The sequence below is a fragment of the Homalodisca vitripennis genome, chromosome 8, assembly GCF_021130785.1.
Source record: "Homalodisca vitripennis isolate AUS2020 chromosome 8, UT_GWSS_2.1, whole genome shotgun sequence".
In the NCBI taxonomy this organism is placed as follows: domain Eukaryota; kingdom Metazoa; phylum Arthropoda; class Insecta; order Hemiptera; family Cicadellidae; genus Homalodisca; species Homalodisca vitripennis.
Window position 1 is genome coordinate 73,422,092 of NC_060214.1, and position 18,957 is coordinate 73,441,048.

The window sequence follows — 18,957 nt, forward strand, 5'->3', positions numbered from 1 at the left end:
TATATTATACTAGAATATTTATAAACTAGATCTTGTACCGCGCACATAAATTAAATTCGTAACTACAAGATGTATTACTGGTTACAAATATTGAATAACGGTTTTGACAATTTTTAAGCGCTCAATATATATTGTGATCACTTACACAAATTATACCCGATATAGTTTAAATTTTAATATAAACTACATTTAACGTAAACTTCCACTATAATAGACATTTTGCTATCGGAAAATGACGCGAAACATCTCAACTTTACGGCCACTGGGAATATTCGCAGTTACTTTCGTACACGCCGGATGATATTATTAATTTGGAAACATTCTGTATTCATTCAATCTAACCGATTTTAGATAAAAAATGAAACTTTAATGTGTTTTTATTTTTTTGGTTTCTAAAAATAACCAGCTTCAGTGTAAAAAAAATTGAGTGATACGTTGTTTAGTTATCTTGTTCCAAACTGTACCTATGTTAGATACGAAAGAAAACATAAATTTAACTTAGATATAATTAAGAAATCACTTTAAAACAACTTTGTAGAATTATATATAGTTTAAAAATGAAGAAGAATACTTAATTACTCTCTTTAATTAGAAAGTTTTTGGCACTGAAGTCAGTAAATATACTTGACACTAGTCAATATGACACTATACATTCACTATAACTTGGCAATGGGCATCCCAAGTCCAAACCAATCAGAATGTCCATAAATTAATTCTATTTGTGAAAAGTGTCTAGTTTAATAATTATCATTTTAGAACTCATTGTTCAATTTTGTTAGTGAATCATTTCTTTCTTAATTTAGAGCAGTACTACTAGTTAAGTACACTGAAAGCTTACATAAACCATTCTAGTTCTAGTTAATGAAGCGAGCGTTTTCGTATATAAAGGTTCATAGTAAGTTATTGTACTCTTGAAGTTTGACCATTTATTAAAACCAAATAAACATTTTACTACAACATGTTTCCTGACAGAATATCGTAATTAATTTTGAAAGCCGATATAATAAAATAAAAATAATACTGGAAAAAGATCTTTTTGTTCATTACTAATTTTGAGTTCGTACTTTTGAAAACTTAGTACTATTATAAATCGATCATAACACAGCAAAAAATATTATTAAAAACCTCGTATTTCACGCTGAACGTAAGTTTTAAGAAAATAAATTTTTATTTTCACCAAAATATTCAACGTAATGAGTTCTTCGAAGTGGTGTTTACACAATCTATGTTTACACGTATCAATTTATCAGTTACCTAGTTACTCTATATTCAAATCGAGAGAAAGTAAAAGTGTTATATACTCTTTTTATGATTACTACACACACCACTCATGTGGTCAGCCTCACATGTACATATAAAGACATTCTGGTTTAGACAATATTGGGTACTTTGTCAAGTTTACATATACTTCAAACATATTAACTTTTCTAAAACTATATTGCTAAAAATTATACATTGCCATTAAAATAAAAAAAATAAAAATAAATAATAGTTGTGGATTATATGTTTATCATTATTATTTAATTTTTTCTCTTACTTAAGAAATAATTATAGTGGAAAACACAACAAAATTACAAAAATGCATCTCTATTTTAAAATTTTTTTAATGTAAATAGTTAAGTATAATTATAATAATTACATGTGCTTAACATTACGATAAATTATAAAATCTTTTAATTGTCTATAATTTAGTTCATAAATTGCAGAGGACACTTTATTAAATTCTTCAATTAAAACACTGGAACCGGCCTGCAAATGTCATAGCATTTGTATACATATTCCAGAATCCAAAAATCATAATGCAACGAAAATTGTTGAACAATATTAAGGGAAACAATGTAATACTTGGAATTACTTTTTCAGCTATAATGAATATGTAACTGAACACATTCACAGTTTTTTTCCAATTTAATTGCTATTGTTATTTTAAAACCAGCTCTTTCTTGGGTTCAAAAAGGTTGGACGAATCGTATTCAGGTATACCAATTTTGAACAACATCTATTAAAGGGACTCCAATCAGTTTGTTGAAACCATTTTACATTTCTGAATCCTAAATTATATACTGAATTTTTAGTTTAATTTATCTTCTATAAACTGGATATTTTATAAATATACTAATTAAAAATTGTCCTTTAAAATCAGATTTTATTTAGAACAAACTAGTAAACCCCGTTTAGTTACAAAAATGATTTTTTATCGGAGTTGAGAAGACTACACGTGATAGCTTACCCTGTAAAAGGGTGAAAATCCAATAAGCTTGTTGAATGCCACTACGTCACAAAACAACCCTGTCACAAGTCACAGAACACAGAGCTGAGCGACTGACGCGAGCTGCGAGCGGCACGACGAGCGCAATTGGGGGACAATGTCAAGTCAGTCCCAAGTGTCCCTAATGTGTCACATCCTGGCCTCGCAGCGACATCGCTAACAACAGTACTGGAGCCAGAATAGATCCCTGTGGCACGCCGCATTCACTGACCCCAGTACAGTTCATCTTTCGCTCAAACTCCAAAGCCCGTATTTTTCTTATTAGAAACAAACGCATGGGTTAGTATTTGAAAGAAAATTACATACAAGACAATTTGCAGTTTTTCTTAACAGAACTGATTATTCAACAGTTATAAATATTATTAATAAATTAAAAGGAAGGTATACATAAAAATATTTATAATAGCTAGTAAGTCTTGTAAATCACACGTCATTGTGTTATATACTCATTTATGGGGAGGACACTACCCTACATAGTTCTTTAGATACACTTCCAGTGCTGTTATTTAAAGAAATAATTAATACGTTCATTTAACCCATACCATATTATTGAAAAAACAGTTAAAAGACAAATAAAGTAAAGATTTTAGAAATTCTAGAGTATTCAGTGTGAGGTTTAACAGCATACCTAAGTACTAAGTGTAAATTAAGATGTACCTTGTTTTACAAGAATGGGGGGAGGGTACATATTTTATCTTATCTACTAATTCCTCCGAATATCAATGCTGAATAATGCAACACTCTCTGTGAATGGCGCTGAAAGAAAAACATCCCTCGATATAGTACCTGTTACGCAATTGTAAAAAAAATATAAAACTTATGATTACTAAAACTCCTTAGAGAACTCATAGAATCCAATTTAAACAGATCTAGACAAAATTAGAGCGGTTGGTGCGGACTAACAAAAATATAGTATTGTAATACTAACAATAATAACAAACTTTACATACAACTAGACAATGACATCAATACCCCTTATTACGAATTTGGCAACTTTAACGCTGATATTTAAATGCTTGAATAAAAGATTTTTAACTGTACAAATAGTTTAAGGACCTAAAATTAATAATATGATATAATTATTCTTTCAATAATATAATAGAATTGGGTTAATTGAGTAAGAACGGAAACGTAAAGCGGTGTCATTGGATAAAAATAGCATGAATGATATGACAACTGCAGTTCGTAATAGGATGTTAATGAGATCACGAAGAAGACTGAACGTTTATGGGATTCACCCGTAATATAATCCAGTTTTATTGCTTAGTTTTAAAATAGGATTCAGTAATATAGGCATTCTGTTGCTTTAAGTTCCTCTATTTTGATTTAAAGAATATTTATTAATATATATATATATATATATATATATATATATATATATACAATATATATATATATATATATATATATATATATATATATAATATAATTAGATATATATAGTTTCAAATTTAAAACTGAACATGATACTGACCTTTCTCATAACTGATAAGATTACGGAGGCCTGTGTTGCAAGCAGGTAATAAATACAATACAGGTTTGAGTTATTAAGGAAAGTGATTGTCTATTGAAGTTATTTACCTTATGAATGTGGATGTTCATATAATGCCTCAACTAATTTGTAATTAATTTCAATGAGCTGCCATTTTGTAGTGGGTTAATCTTTTAACATTATATCAAGAACTTTCAAATGAGATTCAACTTATGGGTTTTTACATTTAAAAATCTTTAACTGCCCCCCCCCAAATTCCTATTGTTGAGGATATATATATATATATATATATATATATTATATATATATATATATATATATATATATATATATATATATACAAGGACTCACGAAGGAAATTAAAGTTAATATTTAACGTGCGATATTGCATTTCAAAGCTTAAATAAGGTTATGCTATGGTAAAGTTTGAGTGAATTTACATATACATGTTCACTTCTAATATGAACATACAAGCTATGTTCCTGTTACTTTGCAGTTCATCGAAGTTGTGCCAGCTATTTACAGGCAACCACTTTACAGACTTTGCCGAGCGCGAGATACCGCATGAATTGGTAATGTTAAGAGCACACGATGCTCGGGTGGTTATTGGATTAGGAAGATATCCTACTTGAGTTAATAGGCAAAGCGGCCCCCAGGAGCGAAACTGAACCGATCCGTTCTAATGTAGAAAGGGAGCTAGAAATTAATTGGAAATACGTGTTAGATCATATGTTTTTTTATTATTCGTTAATTAAAGAACAACACAATCGGCTTTTAATTACTTCGTCAATGTTTTTGAATTTGGAGATTGGTAACACACGTTACCACCTTCGTTATGATTGGGAGCCTTTTTTCAAATATCAATAAATAATAGAGAATTAGATAGGGCTTGGAAAGTTAAATATATATAGAGGTTAACATGGATGAATCGAATATATAAATTGGATGGTCTGCAAGACATTATTGAGGTTGGCTTTGAAATAATTTTGTAACACCGAAAAAATCTTCAGTAATGCTTGTTAGAAATCCAATTCTTTATTGGAAAATGTTGTACGCCCTAAAAAGCCCCATATTCTCGCATTATTACAATATAGGGACATGCAATATATAGATCCATTACACCAAAATAAAAGCATTAATACGTGTTTAAGTAGAAACGTTATGTTACTTTATTGCGATTTAAAAATGATTAAACGCAAAGTATCGTACTTAGAAACTTGATACAGGGTGTAAAGCTCGTTTTTGTCACTTTGTAACAAAACAACCCTCTGACTGGAGTTTAAGTGACGTAACACTGAAAGGTTCACAGATAACCATCCGCTCCTTTGAGAAAACCACTTGATGTAGCAGTGTAAAGCGCCAGAGTTTCGTTCTGGCTTGGAGGCTCTTATTACTAGGGTCGCTAACAACTTTCAATGTAACAACTAGTTCCTACTGCTTTTAAACTGTAGTTGTTTTGAATTTACAAAATCAACAGAAGTTTCAGACAAAATTGTAGTATAAGAAAAGAAATAATTTTAAAGTAAGAAACTCGATATTCTATCTGCCAATATTTAATTGGTTTAGCGATATAATTCTATCTATCTGTTTACACGATATCTCAGGAATGAACGGTCCTATAGTCTTGAAATATAGAATCTTTACATACAAAATATTTTTTACTAGGCAAAATCAAGTTTGATGATAGTACATGAAACTATTTGAGATTTGGTTGAGACATCGTGAACATTTTTGCATGAATGGTCTCATAGGTAACTGAGATATGGAGACTAAATAAATTCGTATGCAACCAATCATGGCATAAAAATAGTAAAAATATAACACGTGAAATCATTCTAAGACATACATCATCGCTTTGTACTTTGGTGTGTATACTTAATGAGATACTTAATCCAACTTAATAAGCTAAAATGTTAACGTATCGTGAGAATATTTATTGAGAGATATATTGCATCTGTAGTCTTTTAATTCACATGAGGCTTCATTTCTATGGAGACAAGAATTAGTTCTATGATGGTGCGTGCCCATCCATGGGATTTGGCTGAGCGTCAATAAAGCATATTACTCAGTAGTCAGGCAAACCTTTTTTGTGTGCAAGGGGGGATGTAAAAATCTCTTTTCTTTGCGATCGACTATCTGTTCACACGACGTCCAAATAAAATGTGATATATTTATTGTACTTATATTTTCTGTAGAAGAAAATCTTTTCAAAATTATAGATATCGCTTTGCAATTATTGTGTAGGGTTGGCAAATTAAAATTTTGGTCAGTGCAAATCATACAATACATTAGCATTATAGTTTGATTTAAAATTAGTAATTGCAAACATATTTGGTTTGATTTTTTTATTTAAATGCCGATCTATGATTCTTTAGATCTATGATGGTTTTAATGTCGTAATAAAAACACGCAAGACATGGAAATTATATTTTGACAAACTTAGTTGAAGTTTCTAGTGTTTTTGAAAAATTAATTTACACCTTTCTAGTACAGCAAAATACTTGATACAACTATTTACATATTTTTTTAGAGATAATATCTAAATTATGTACGTGCTAAACTAGTAACTTGTTCACTCTGAGAGAAGATTTTAATAAACACTACGTTAATGATAATTGTTACATTATTTCTTAGATTTTGTCGCATCAAAAAGTTTAAATATGTGCAGAATGGACATATTATTAAACTTTTGGTCAAAGCAAACACTTATTGTAAACATTATTTTCTTTCAAAATAAATTAGTAATAGTTTTCTTGCAAACATATTTGTTTTGATTTTTTTTATATTTCAATCATCAGTTTCATTCATTAGATCTATGATGATTTTATTGTTGCAGCCAAAAAACACAAGGCATGGAAATTATATTTTTACAAACTTAGTTGACGTATCTAGTTTTCTTGAAAAATTCATTTAAACCTTCCTAGTACCGCAAAATAATCGATATAATTATTTAAAATTATTATAATTTTTTGTATAAGGATAATGTCTAAATTATTTACGTTCTAAGCCAGTAACTTTAAAATAAGCCACTATGGGTGAAAAGTTTAACAAATACTATGTTAATGATGTTCTATATTATTTCTTAGATTTTGTTGCATCAAAAGGTTAAGTGTGAACTGAATAACCTATATAATTACTATGATCCTAATAAACCTTGTTGGTTGAGATTTAGCGAAACCCATTACTCTTGTCAGTTATTAACAATTTATCAGTATTTATGCTTGTCCGGCCGCACGAAATCACGAAAACGAACTGAGCTATGGACTTAAAACTGTCTAGCTTCACTTGTATATAAGAAACACTGAATTTGGTGAAGGTGCATGAGAGTCCATGGAATACGGTTGAACATTAGCGTATGTTTTTACATTGGTATTATGAGTAATCATGATGGTAATCAGAAAATAGCAGAATTAATAAATTTGTAAGCAATGAAATAGAGATTTAAACATGTGTAATATTAACACACATAGCCTAACTATCCCAACACATTCAACATCAGTTGATAGTGACGTTATATGTAAAATGTTATTGTTTAAATACTTCAAAATCAATTTAATGAAAAAAAAAATGTAAATGTAAAATCTAGCAAGACATGTCGAGGAAGGTTCTGCATGTTGTCTTTTAATTATGAATGAAACTTCTTTTCTAACATTAATAAATTCTAGGAAGCGTTTTTCTTCAATTAAGTAGATAACTTCTTTTTTATAATTAATAAAATCCTGTCTGTCTGTCCAAAGGATATCCCGAGGATAAAATGAGCTGTAAGTTTAAAATTTTACATTGAACCTCAGTGATGCCTCTTACGACACGTGGTATGGCGTACTCTTACCTATTTAATATATAATTTTGATTAAAGTGAAGTATAACTTATGAATAGACCGGTCGGAAATAAAAATAAAATAGATATTGACTTTTAGTTATACACTCAAATGATATATTTAATACTCTGACATTGAAATCAACTAGTCTTCAACATTCAGTGACATTATTGATGGAAAAAAATGAATTCCGAGGTTTCCAGTTAGCAAAAATATAATTTTCAAATAAAGTCACCCCCGCTATATAAGTCGTTAAAATCCTACCATACCTCTCCAGGGCCCTCGCCGTTCCTCCACCAGGTCATTTTGCTAGCTAAGAAATAATAATTTTAGCTTATCCGTTTTTAAAATATAAATCTGTGAAGGATTTCTTAAAATCTTCCAACCAAATTGTTGAATATCAAACAATAACGAAATTTATAATATGGGGTTTTCTTGCCGTTGTTCACTTAAGACAAGAAGCTGGAAATCCTGGTGCTGTCTCGAAAGTAACAAGATATTAAATTTTAATTAAGATTTGTTGTAGGGACCCTAATCCGTTTAAATTCCATGTTAAATTCACCATGGACTGAGAACGGGGTCAACTTCATTAGAAGTATAACGCTGGTAGAGGGTTGCACAGATTAAGTGACTCATTGCATGTTTCACTGAATGGTATACACCAGCTAGGGTTCAACAGCTGATATAGGCGGAAAAGGTTTCAAAACACCCAAAATCAATTCCTGAAAACTTGCATTAAGGATCATGTTGTTCATACCAAAATAGTAAAATAATGTGAACTTTAGTTCTTCAAAATCTTTATGAATTGAACGACACACTTCGAAATGATAACACCAGAATACTGCTGTATAAAACCATCAAGTGGAAGTTTATATCAATATAAAAATATTACTTTTTTAATGAGCCTGTTACTGCCTGAATACATTTAGGCCAACATTAAATGTTATTTAATATTTCATACACGGAAACAAAATTAATGTTAATTGATACAAAACTATTGTATTCATGTATTAATGTATGTGTTTTTTTCATAGGACTTTTACAAATGTAATAATTTAAAGTGACAACTTCTTAAGACTTTTTCACCAAACTACAAACAGTTGTAATAACTTGATCGTGACGACCGATAATGTTAATGTTGATTTTGGCCAAGAATAATCCAATATTACATCGTTGTGTCAAAAATTCTAAACTAATCTGCACAATAAGTTATACTTAATTAAAAGATAAGTATGGAGCCTATAACAAATTTGTGATATTTATCTCAACAATTTTTAACAATAAAGCATGTATCCATGAGGTGAGTGTAAATCAAGCCGATTAACCAAAGTATACTCATATTTACATACAAAATGGACAATCTTTTTCCAGCTGAGGAGTTTTTAAGCTATACTGTAATGAGGGACTAAAAATTAGTATTATTAGATTTGGGATGAAGCACATTCTACGGCAATATAGTATCTTCTTCATATATTGACTCACTGTAGTATAACACTCAATCCCGCATATAAATATAAAATGTTCTTTGCCGAATAGTGTTTACTCTTAAAAATAATTACAGATTAATACACATTTTTGTAAATATTGAGTTTAGCTCCAGTTTCCCTTGGTACAGTGACTGGACTCTGAAGCGGCTAAAACCTGGAGTCATGCCCGTCTGAAGAGATCCAAAATAGTCGGTGACGAAGAAGCTCAAAATGAACTCTTTGTCATCAGAGACACTTGTTCTAAAAATATAAAAAGTATAATTTTAATAAAAGTGAAAGGGTATTCTCATTATCTCGTCAGGTACACAATTGAATGCATTTACATTTTTATGCTGGGGAGGGTTGATTGAATGTAGTACTGAGTATAGCTCCAGATCACCTTATGTAATCTGTAGAATACAATTTTGATTGAACTATGTAACTTAAAAATTATGTCTCTATATGTCTATACAGGTATACAGGTAAGAATAATCGGATAAAAATACGCAAGAAGACTAGACTAAGAATCCTATCTTGTGTGGAACTCTTCTCATCTGTATTCTTACCTCGTAACCTATCAAGTGTTTCTTACATTGTGTTTTACAATAATTTTTACGAGTCTGAACGTGCTCGAGGTACTTTAAATAAAGTTCAAAATGTACACCTCTTATATAAAAATGCAAAGTTGTTTATACAAAACTATACAGAATCAGAAACCATCATCAGATATTTGTTATAACCGTGTGTTTTGTTTTGTTACAGTTCTGTAATACATGAATCGCTATGTCATTCCTGAATGTGGTTAAACGTATCAAGGTTGACTACGTCAAAGCGATAACATCTGTTCAATACCATGTTTTAATTGGTTAGTAATGAGATTAAAGGCAAAGTGGGGTAATATAGCTGTTACAAATTGATATCGACGTTTAAGGGGAAATATGTGTTGAGCCGCATTTCAGTAACACTCTATGAAATGCAGACAATGTTTTTCTTATATTGCATAATGGGAAGCTATCACTCAAGGGTCTGGGTCATTTCAGAATAATCTAAATTTTAATTAAAGCAATGATTATGTAGCCTCAAGTAGGAGAATCACTGTTTTTATGAGTAAAGGTTAAATAGACATATTTCTCTGCAATATTCCATAATATTTATTAGGTTCACCAATTACAGTAACAACAGAATTATTTTATACCACTATAATGATGCATTACAATAATGTTCTATGATTTTTAAATCCGAAATTAGATTTATTTATTGTCTATATTGTTGCAGTGCTCATGGTTAATAAGATCAAAAAATTTAAACACAGTTGAGATTGGTTCTTATTTCAGGTTTGCGAATGTAAGAGCTTTTCTGGATCGAATGTATTATAGTTACAACATAGTAGACTGCCTTGCTGTTACGCTGAAAAGCATACAACTCAGTTCAAAAGCGTACACTGGTTTTAAGAAAATATGTACATATGTAAATGAGATACCTATTACTTCCAGTCTTAGTAATTTATTTCCAGTCTAAAGTATTTACGTTGTCGTAGAAATGGGTGTATTCTTTCCCTAATCATGCACGTAAATACACATATAGGTTTGAAAATAGTCTTCCTCTCTGAAAAAGGGATTATTTACAATGATAATACTCAACTTCCGGTCTGAGGTATATCAGGGCCATAGTTGGGTTTGTCTTGTTGTCCGATCAAAAAGGTGTAAACATGCCCTGGTCTGAAAATTCTTTTTCGGTCAGAATATTACTGATTCTGGTTATTGTAATTTAATTACGGTCTAATTTAATGTATATGCCGTAATGGCGTTTGCATTGTTGCCCCTATCAACATAATTACATACAAATGTCGGTCTAGAAAGTCTTCTTCGGTGAAAAAAGAGCTACTTTCCGGCCATTTTCATTAAATTCCAGCCTGTGGTATTTCCGTTTTCGCAGTGGCGTGCACATTATTGCCCTAACCAATAAAATAAATTATATACTTTGGTATGGAAAATCTTGTTCGGCCAAAAAGCTTATGTTAACATTCATAACAATCTACTTGTTTTCAGAGGTAGTATTTCCAGGGCCAAAGTAGTCTTTGCTTCGTTATCCAGATATGTACATAAGTTTGTCTGAAAAGTTTACTTCGGTCAAAAAGCGACTACGTCCAGCCATTGTTATCTACTTCCAGTCTAAGGTGTTTCCGGTGTCAGTAACCTAATGCACATGCAACCCCATTTGAATCTCCACAGAAAATTTATACCTATGAAAATATATTAGTTTTTCTATTTACGTCATGGGACATACAGGTAGACACAGTATGTGTATTTGGTACACCTGTAGGTGTGGAATATTTAGAATATAGAGAAATAAGGAATTCGGAGTATTAGTGAGTGCTTTGCATTTTTCACATAGAGACTGACATTTTTTATTTTTATATCTGGTATAATGTATGAAATCAAAACTTCTGTATAGCAAGTTTAGTTAGACAAAAAAAACATGAAAAAAATACTTTTTCATGTTTTTTATAATACTATAAACTTGATTTCAGTTTATACAAAAACTAGAATTCCTGTTAAAAATATTCTAAATGAATAAAACAAACTTTGTTAATCAAGGACAAAGTTATGTTTTACGACCCTTTGTTGCAATTACAATATCCGGACTTGTGTATCCTTGTACCTTCCATTAATATTTTCAACTCGTTTAAAAATTAATTTCAGACTTCACCTTAGTACAATATACAAAATGACATGAGTTGCGTTATTAATAAATATATTAAATTTGGTCTTATTTAATAAAACTAGTTATAACATATTTATTTCCCAGATATACCTTGGCTCTCAGTGGTTCCTTTTTACATTATATATAGCAGAATGAAATATATTTTGTTGTGTTATACCTAAGTTCATTGTTTTCCGATTTTTTCAATTTGTTTAGTTTATAGTGTGTAAAATATAAGAAGTAACCATTATTTTTCATAACGTTTTGTGATAAGATGGTCAGAATTTCCTAAGACTCCCTTTGAAGTTGTTGGCAAGAATTATAGTAGATGAAAGTTCGCTGGACTGTGCTTTGGAACTAATATACAAATTCCAGATCGAAATGTTCTATTTAACTATTTAAAATATTTTACAGTTTATAAAGAAACACGTAAATAGTGACATTTTAATTTACTTTGTACTTTATATTTTTAGCAAATATTAAGTATTAGATATTAAAGACAAGGTGCTATACATTTTTTTCTATAAATATAAAGATAAAAAAACCGTCGTAGTTGTCGTAGTAAGTTTCTCTTACCTGTGATATATGAGTTCTTGATTTGAAAAAGGCAAAAAAACTATGGAACGAAAACACATTAAAAACGAAGTAATTTATAATGGTCATAAATAGACTCTTTTTGATCGTAGCAACAAGGCAAACTCAAATTGACGTTGGAAATACAATTCACCCGAACTAGAAGTGCTCATATAGGTGTTAAACTTATGAAACGCGTGTGGAGCCGAGGATAACTTCCAGTATGACATTAATTTCTGTTTGTATTTAATAAAATTTGGTATCTAACTTTAAACACTGGAAGATTGAGAAGGATAGAGAAAATTAAATGAGAGCCTTGATGAATATGAAATAAAAACAGCTCATGGGTAATGAAATAATTAACGCTGGTTGAGCTTTTGACAGTTGTTGGAACTTTGATGAATAAATCATCGTGCGTGGGAGCTCTCTAATGGCCAATTAAGTCGGGTGAAAGTTTTAGAAAGTTCTGTTTAGTAAGGAAAACGTAGCAAGAGAAAACTAGTTAAAGTGATGTTATCCTTTAGTATTCCTTTGAAAATAACTGGCTAAACGTTTACCAACTCCAAGAGCTGGAAAAATTACATGTTAGTCTGTTGGTACTTTATCTGAAGAAAGAGCTGGACTAAAGACTAGACATTTTGCATGACGATTCTGTTCCGAATCTGGTGCTTTGATGGTGCATCGTTATCTTTAGATTGGTCCTAAGGAAAACCATGATGGCAGAGATCAAGTCACAGAATAAATATATTTTGTAACAAACTGCTTAGAATAATGTAATATTTTAACACGTGATATAATAACTCATGAATCTTAAATACTCCAACATGTTGAACTCGTCATTTAACCTTATTATGCTTTAATTATTTGAACACTGCTGTAAAACTAAAATTAATTAATCAAATTTTAATTTATCAAGTGGCAATATGTTGCAAAGAATGAGATCCATGATGACGCACGTTCATCCGTGACAAATAACTGGGCGTCATACATGCCTCCGCCTGAAACGGATGGCAAAATATCTCTTTTGTGTGTGGAACGGCTATAAAAGTATCTTTCCCGTATGATTTTTATTATGACTGCCTCCATGCAAGTCATTTCATAAAATGAGCTATAGACTTGAAATTTAGCACGAAGCTCCTGCAAAGCTTGCTACGCGACACCTAGTGTGGCGTACTCCTACTATATACAATGTTGAACAAAGTACGGTACTTAAAATATTTACATAACGCGTTTTACACGATTACAGTGTAACACATAGATTGAAGTAAAATCTCACGTTGGCGTGTTATAAGATTGATAAATGAAGTAATAATCACAATGTAGCTAAACCGAATCAGCTTGTCTATTTTTTAGAAGCATGTCCAGTGTAATGCCGCATGTACTGTATCAACTATGTTTAGCTTAATTTAACAGTATTATTTTTACGTTCATTATTGACCTTCTGCTTGAGATGATGGACCCTTTTGTCTACTAATACTTACGTAGGGCCTAAAATATGGTTTGGACTTTGAAATTCGATTATTTTTGTAACTAATTACAAAAGATAGAAATGGAAAATCAACTAATTTTGAATAATAATGAAATTTGTTGAAAACTTAAATTTGTATTGAGTGTTGCTCTAGAAAAATAATATATATATATATATATATATATATATATATATATATATATATATATATATATATATATATATATATATACAGGGTGTAACTGAAATACACCGACAAACTTCAGGAGGTTGTTCCTGAGGTCAAAACGAACCAAAAAGTTCCTATAAATGTATGTCCTAAAATGCATCGTTTTTCCGTCTGTTTGTGTTTATTACATTAAATTTTTTTTCTAAACAACCATTAAAGGTACAAAGTTAAACTTTTCAACATATGCTAATCTAGTAAAGATTGTCATTTAAAAAAAAAATTGAAAATTTTTTTACTCAACAAAATTCAAAATGGCGGCTAGTTAAAATCTTTGATGGTGAATTTTCTCAAAAAGTACTTCCTGTATAAAAAATGTACTAGAATATAAAAAAAATATAAATTTATTTATAAAACGAACGGTACCTCATGTTTTGAAATCGCTCAAGAAATAAAAAAGTTATGGCATTTTTCTTAACCTAGTAACATATCACATTTACAAGTTTTTTTCTTGTTTCAAAAAACTACAGTAGCCTACAATTGTTTAGAACATTCAACAATAATATCTCACATTAAACAAAAATATCTCACATTAAACAAAAGAGTTTTAAGCTGTCATTATTAAGAAATACGGAATAACTTAACAGAGCAACATTTATTTCAAAATATTAGGTATCACTTTACAACAAATGTTCAATATGCCTTCCATTTGATGCGATGCATACATTAACACGTCTGGTCATTGATTGCCGAGTTCTTTCAAGTATTCCTGGTGTATTCCTTACAGTGTTACAGGCTGCAGTGATACGCTGTAAAAGGTCATCCCTGGTATTAACTGGTCTTTCATAAAACTAGAGTTTTCAAATGGCCCCAAAGGAAGAAATCGATTGGATTTAGATCTGGCAACCGAGGCGGCCATGATACAGGTCCCCCTCTGCCTATCCATCTTTCTCCCATAAGTTTGGTCCAGAAATTGCCTGACAATCTAGTCTGAAATGCGCGGGAGCTCCCATCATGCATGAACCAAACAGTGCTCTCTCACACCCAAGGGAACATCATCTAAAATTTCAGGCAATTCGTGTTGTAAGAAATGTCTGTAGTTTTCACCATTTAGTATGTCAGGTAATACAACAGGAACCTAATAAACAGTCTCCAATGATGCCTGCCCAAACATTTTATTTTAAACTGCTGTTGATGTCTCCCTTCATGAATGGCTTGTGGGTTTTCATCAGCCATTGATGCATATTGTGGTAGTTGGTTATTCCATCTGGATTAAAACAAGCTTCATCTGTAATACACAACTAATGATGTAAAACCAGGGTTGTTAGCTTGCTGATAAAACCAATTGGCAAAACTGTAAAACGTAATGGAAAGTCAGCTGGACAAGGGCTTGTACACGCTGATAATGGTACGGATATAACATCTGCTCATGTAGAACTCGCCATACTGTCATGTGGTCTACGTTGAGTATTGCTCCTAACTGCCTAGTACTTACGCCTGGATCTTCCTCTACTCGCTGTAAGATGTTTTCTTCCAAATCAGGAGTTCTACGCTGTCTCTGTACACCTCGGTCTGCAGTAGAAGGTAACAAAGTGCCAGTCTCATGAAGTCGGTTGAAAACAGCAGCAAATGTTGAATGAGTAGGTTGTTGTCGATTTGGAAATGATTCGTAATACAGGCGGGATGCTAGGCGACTATTACCGTTAGCTTTTCCATACATAAATATCATGTCAGCTTGATGGCTAAATGGTTAACCTGCCATCTTCAATAGAATAAGAGCACTATCGACTAATAATGTTTCTACAAGTGAAAGTAGCAGATCATATCTTGTCAAAAATAAACAAGGAAATGACTTTACTTATCTGAATTCATTGTTGTTCTAATCAGCTGTGTCTCAACATGAAAACATATTCAGCTATTTAAACCATGAAAGTTGAGTCATGTAGATTGCTTGTTACAATGTCGTTTTTAAAATTTAATACTAACCTATCATGTTTAAAGTTTTTTAACCCAAAATATCGTTTTATTTTTAAACTGCCTAAATACTTACATTAACTTTTGAAACAAAACTTACAAACTTTTTATTTCTTGAGCGATTTCAAAAAAAATGAGGTACCGTTCGTTTTTATAAATAAATTTATATTTTTTTTATATTCTAGTAAATTATTTATACAGGAAGTAGTTTTTGAGAAATTCACCATCAAATTATTTTAACTAGCCGCCATTTTGAATTTTGTTGAGTAAAAATTTTCAATTTTTTTTTTAAATTGACAATCTTTACTAGATTAGCATATGTTGAAAAGTTTAACTTTGTACCTTTAATGGTTGTTTTAGAAAAAAAATTTAATGTAATAAACACAAACAGACGGACAGACGGAAAACGATGCATTTTTAGGACATACATTTATAGGAAAACTGTTTGGTTCGTTTTGACCTCAGGAACAACCTCCTGAAGTTTGTCGGTGTATTTCAGTTACACCCTGTATATATATATATATATATATATATATATATATATATATATATATACATGTTGCCGGACAGGTCTTCGTGAGGTAGGAGCCAGACTATGAGAGATACCCTGGTCCTCCAGGTTGGGGGTTGAGCGTTGGGCTGACGACCCGCCTCATAAAAAATTTATTGTTACGAATCACCAACAAAGAGTAGAAACTGGACGGAATAAACGGATAAAGACCCGGCTTTGCTTTAAACAATTACGATTTGGTACATGGAATGTAAGAACACTGGCAGCACCAGGGGCGAGTGACATACTAGCAGAAGAATTGCACAAGTATAACATGGATGTTGTGGCACTTCAGGAGAATTAACACCAAAGATTATTTAATTTATTATAGTGGCTGTGAAGATGACAGATACCACGGTGGTGTGGGTGTTGCTGTAAAACAAGAGAATTTCGGAGGCTGTGATACATTATGAAGCAATTAATAATAGATTGTGCAATATTAGGTTAAGGGGAAAATTTAGTAACATATCTCTAGTCAGCTTTTACGCGCCAACTGAAGAAGCAGAAGAGGAAGAAAAAGATAACTTCTATGGTATTCTGGACGAACTGGTGGGTAGGTTACCAAGTTTTGATATGAAGATTATTTTAGGGGACGCAAATGCCAAAGTAGGAAGAGAAGAAGTCTGGAGAACCTGCTATTGGAAAAGAGAGCCTGCACCAAGAATCAAACGACAATGGAACCAGACTGGCAAGTTTTGCAATTGCAAATGAATATAAAATAGTTAGCACGATGTTCCCAAGAAAAGATATACACAAATATACATGGACATCACCTGGTGGAACAACAAAAAACCAAATTGACCACGTGATCCACAGACCAAAGGCACAAAAATAGTATAACTGATGTTCGAAGCATCAGGGGAGCGGAATGTGGAACTGACCACTCATTAGTTTTAGTCAAAGTGTGTCAGCGAATAGCAATCCAGAGAAGAAAGGAAGTAAGGCAAGAAAGAAGAATAGAAGTGGGTAGACTTGAGCTTAAGAATATTGCTGATGAATTCAAACTGAAACTGGAGAATAGATTTTAAGGCCCTGGAAGACATGGAGAACAATGAAACGGTAGATGCCAAATGGTCTAACTTTAAGGAAGTAGTTCTGAACACAGCAGAAGAGGTATGTGGGTAGTAGGAAGAAGAGAAACAAAAAAACCATGGTTTGATCAGGAATGCGAGCAAGCTCTGAAAGACAGAGTTAAAAGGAAAATAACGTGGATGAATAGTAACAGGGGTAGAGGATAGAGAAAGCTATAATGAAGCAAATAGGGAGGCAAAAAAGTTGCTGAGGTGGAGGAAAACAACTGTATCTGCATAGATTGCTTGACAAGGCTGAGGAAGATAATACAGCAAAATAACGCAAAGGACTTCTACAGGAAAATAAGATTCTTCAAAAGAGGTTTTACCCCATACCCATATGGGGTAAAAAACAGAAATGGAGAGTTTGGTGACAGAAAGTACAAAAGTTATAGAAAGATGGAGAGAGTACTTTTGCGAGCTACTAAATGTAGAGGACCAAACTAGGGACGAAGAGCAAGTTGGTGAATACTATCATGTTCAACCAAATATAGAACCACCAACCATAGAAGAAGTAAAGGATGCAGTCAAAGCGCTGAAGACCAACAAAGCTCCTGGGAAGGATGAAATAACAGCAGAATTCTTGAAGAGAAAGGAGGAGAAATAATAGTGGGAAATCTATGGAAACTAATACTTCGTATTTGGGAGAAAGAAGAAATGCCAGCTGAATGGCAAGAAGCAATAATAATACCTATACACAAGAAGGGTGAAAAAGAAGAGTGTGGTAACTACAGAGGCATCTCACTACTCAGCATCCCATATAAAGTTTTATCCAAAATTGTTTTAAACCGACTTGATTATTATACAAATGAAATAATCAGGGAAGAACAGGCAGGGTTCATAAAGGGCAGATCATCAGATTTTCATTTTCAAAGAAATATTAGCTAAATACTGGGAATTATAATAAAGAATTTTTTGCCATATTTATTGACTTTAAAAAAAGCATACGATAGCATAATCAGAAAGGAGTTGTGGACACAACTAGATAAATTTGGCATCCCGAGAAAATTAATAAACTTAGTTAAGATGAGTGTCACAGAGTCAAGAGGCTCAGTAAGAATTAATGGTCGGGACTGTGTACCTTTTGGGATAAACTCAGGAGTCAGGCAAGGAGATGGTCTTTCTCCAATCTTATTTAATATTGCCATGGAAGAAGCACTTCAGAGTGTAGCAGAGAGGGATTTTAGGGGTGGAAGTTGGAGCTAAACTAAACATCCTGGCTTTTGCAGATGATGTTGTCATATTTGCAGAAAATGTAGATGATTTGAGGTCACTAACTGGACTATTTATGAGTGAGGCAGAGAAAGTGGGGTTGAAGACGAATGATGCAAAAACTAAATATATGCACTTTAGAAAGGAATCAAAATCAAAGAGGAGGACCCCTAAAAATTGATGGGCATGTTTTCGA

General features: G+C 31.9%; 1 protein-coding gene across 4 annotated transcripts in view; it reads right to left on the reverse strand.

Moving 5' to 3' along the window:
* The window catches only part of LOC124367704 (slit homolog 2 protein), a 510,187-nt gene that overhangs the window by 42,133 nt on the left and 449,097 nt on the right, over positions 1-18,957 (reverse strand). For 2 of the 4 annotated variants that reach the window (XM_046824776.1, XM_046824773.1), the window contains exon 1: positions 2,231-2,374. The exons of the other annotated variants lie outside the window; for them this stretch is intronic. The gene's annotated coding sequence lies outside the window, so the exon portion shown is untranslated. Of the gene's footprint in view, positions 1-2,230; positions 2,375-18,957 lie in introns of those variants that run through there. 4 annotated transcript variants of the gene reach the window in all.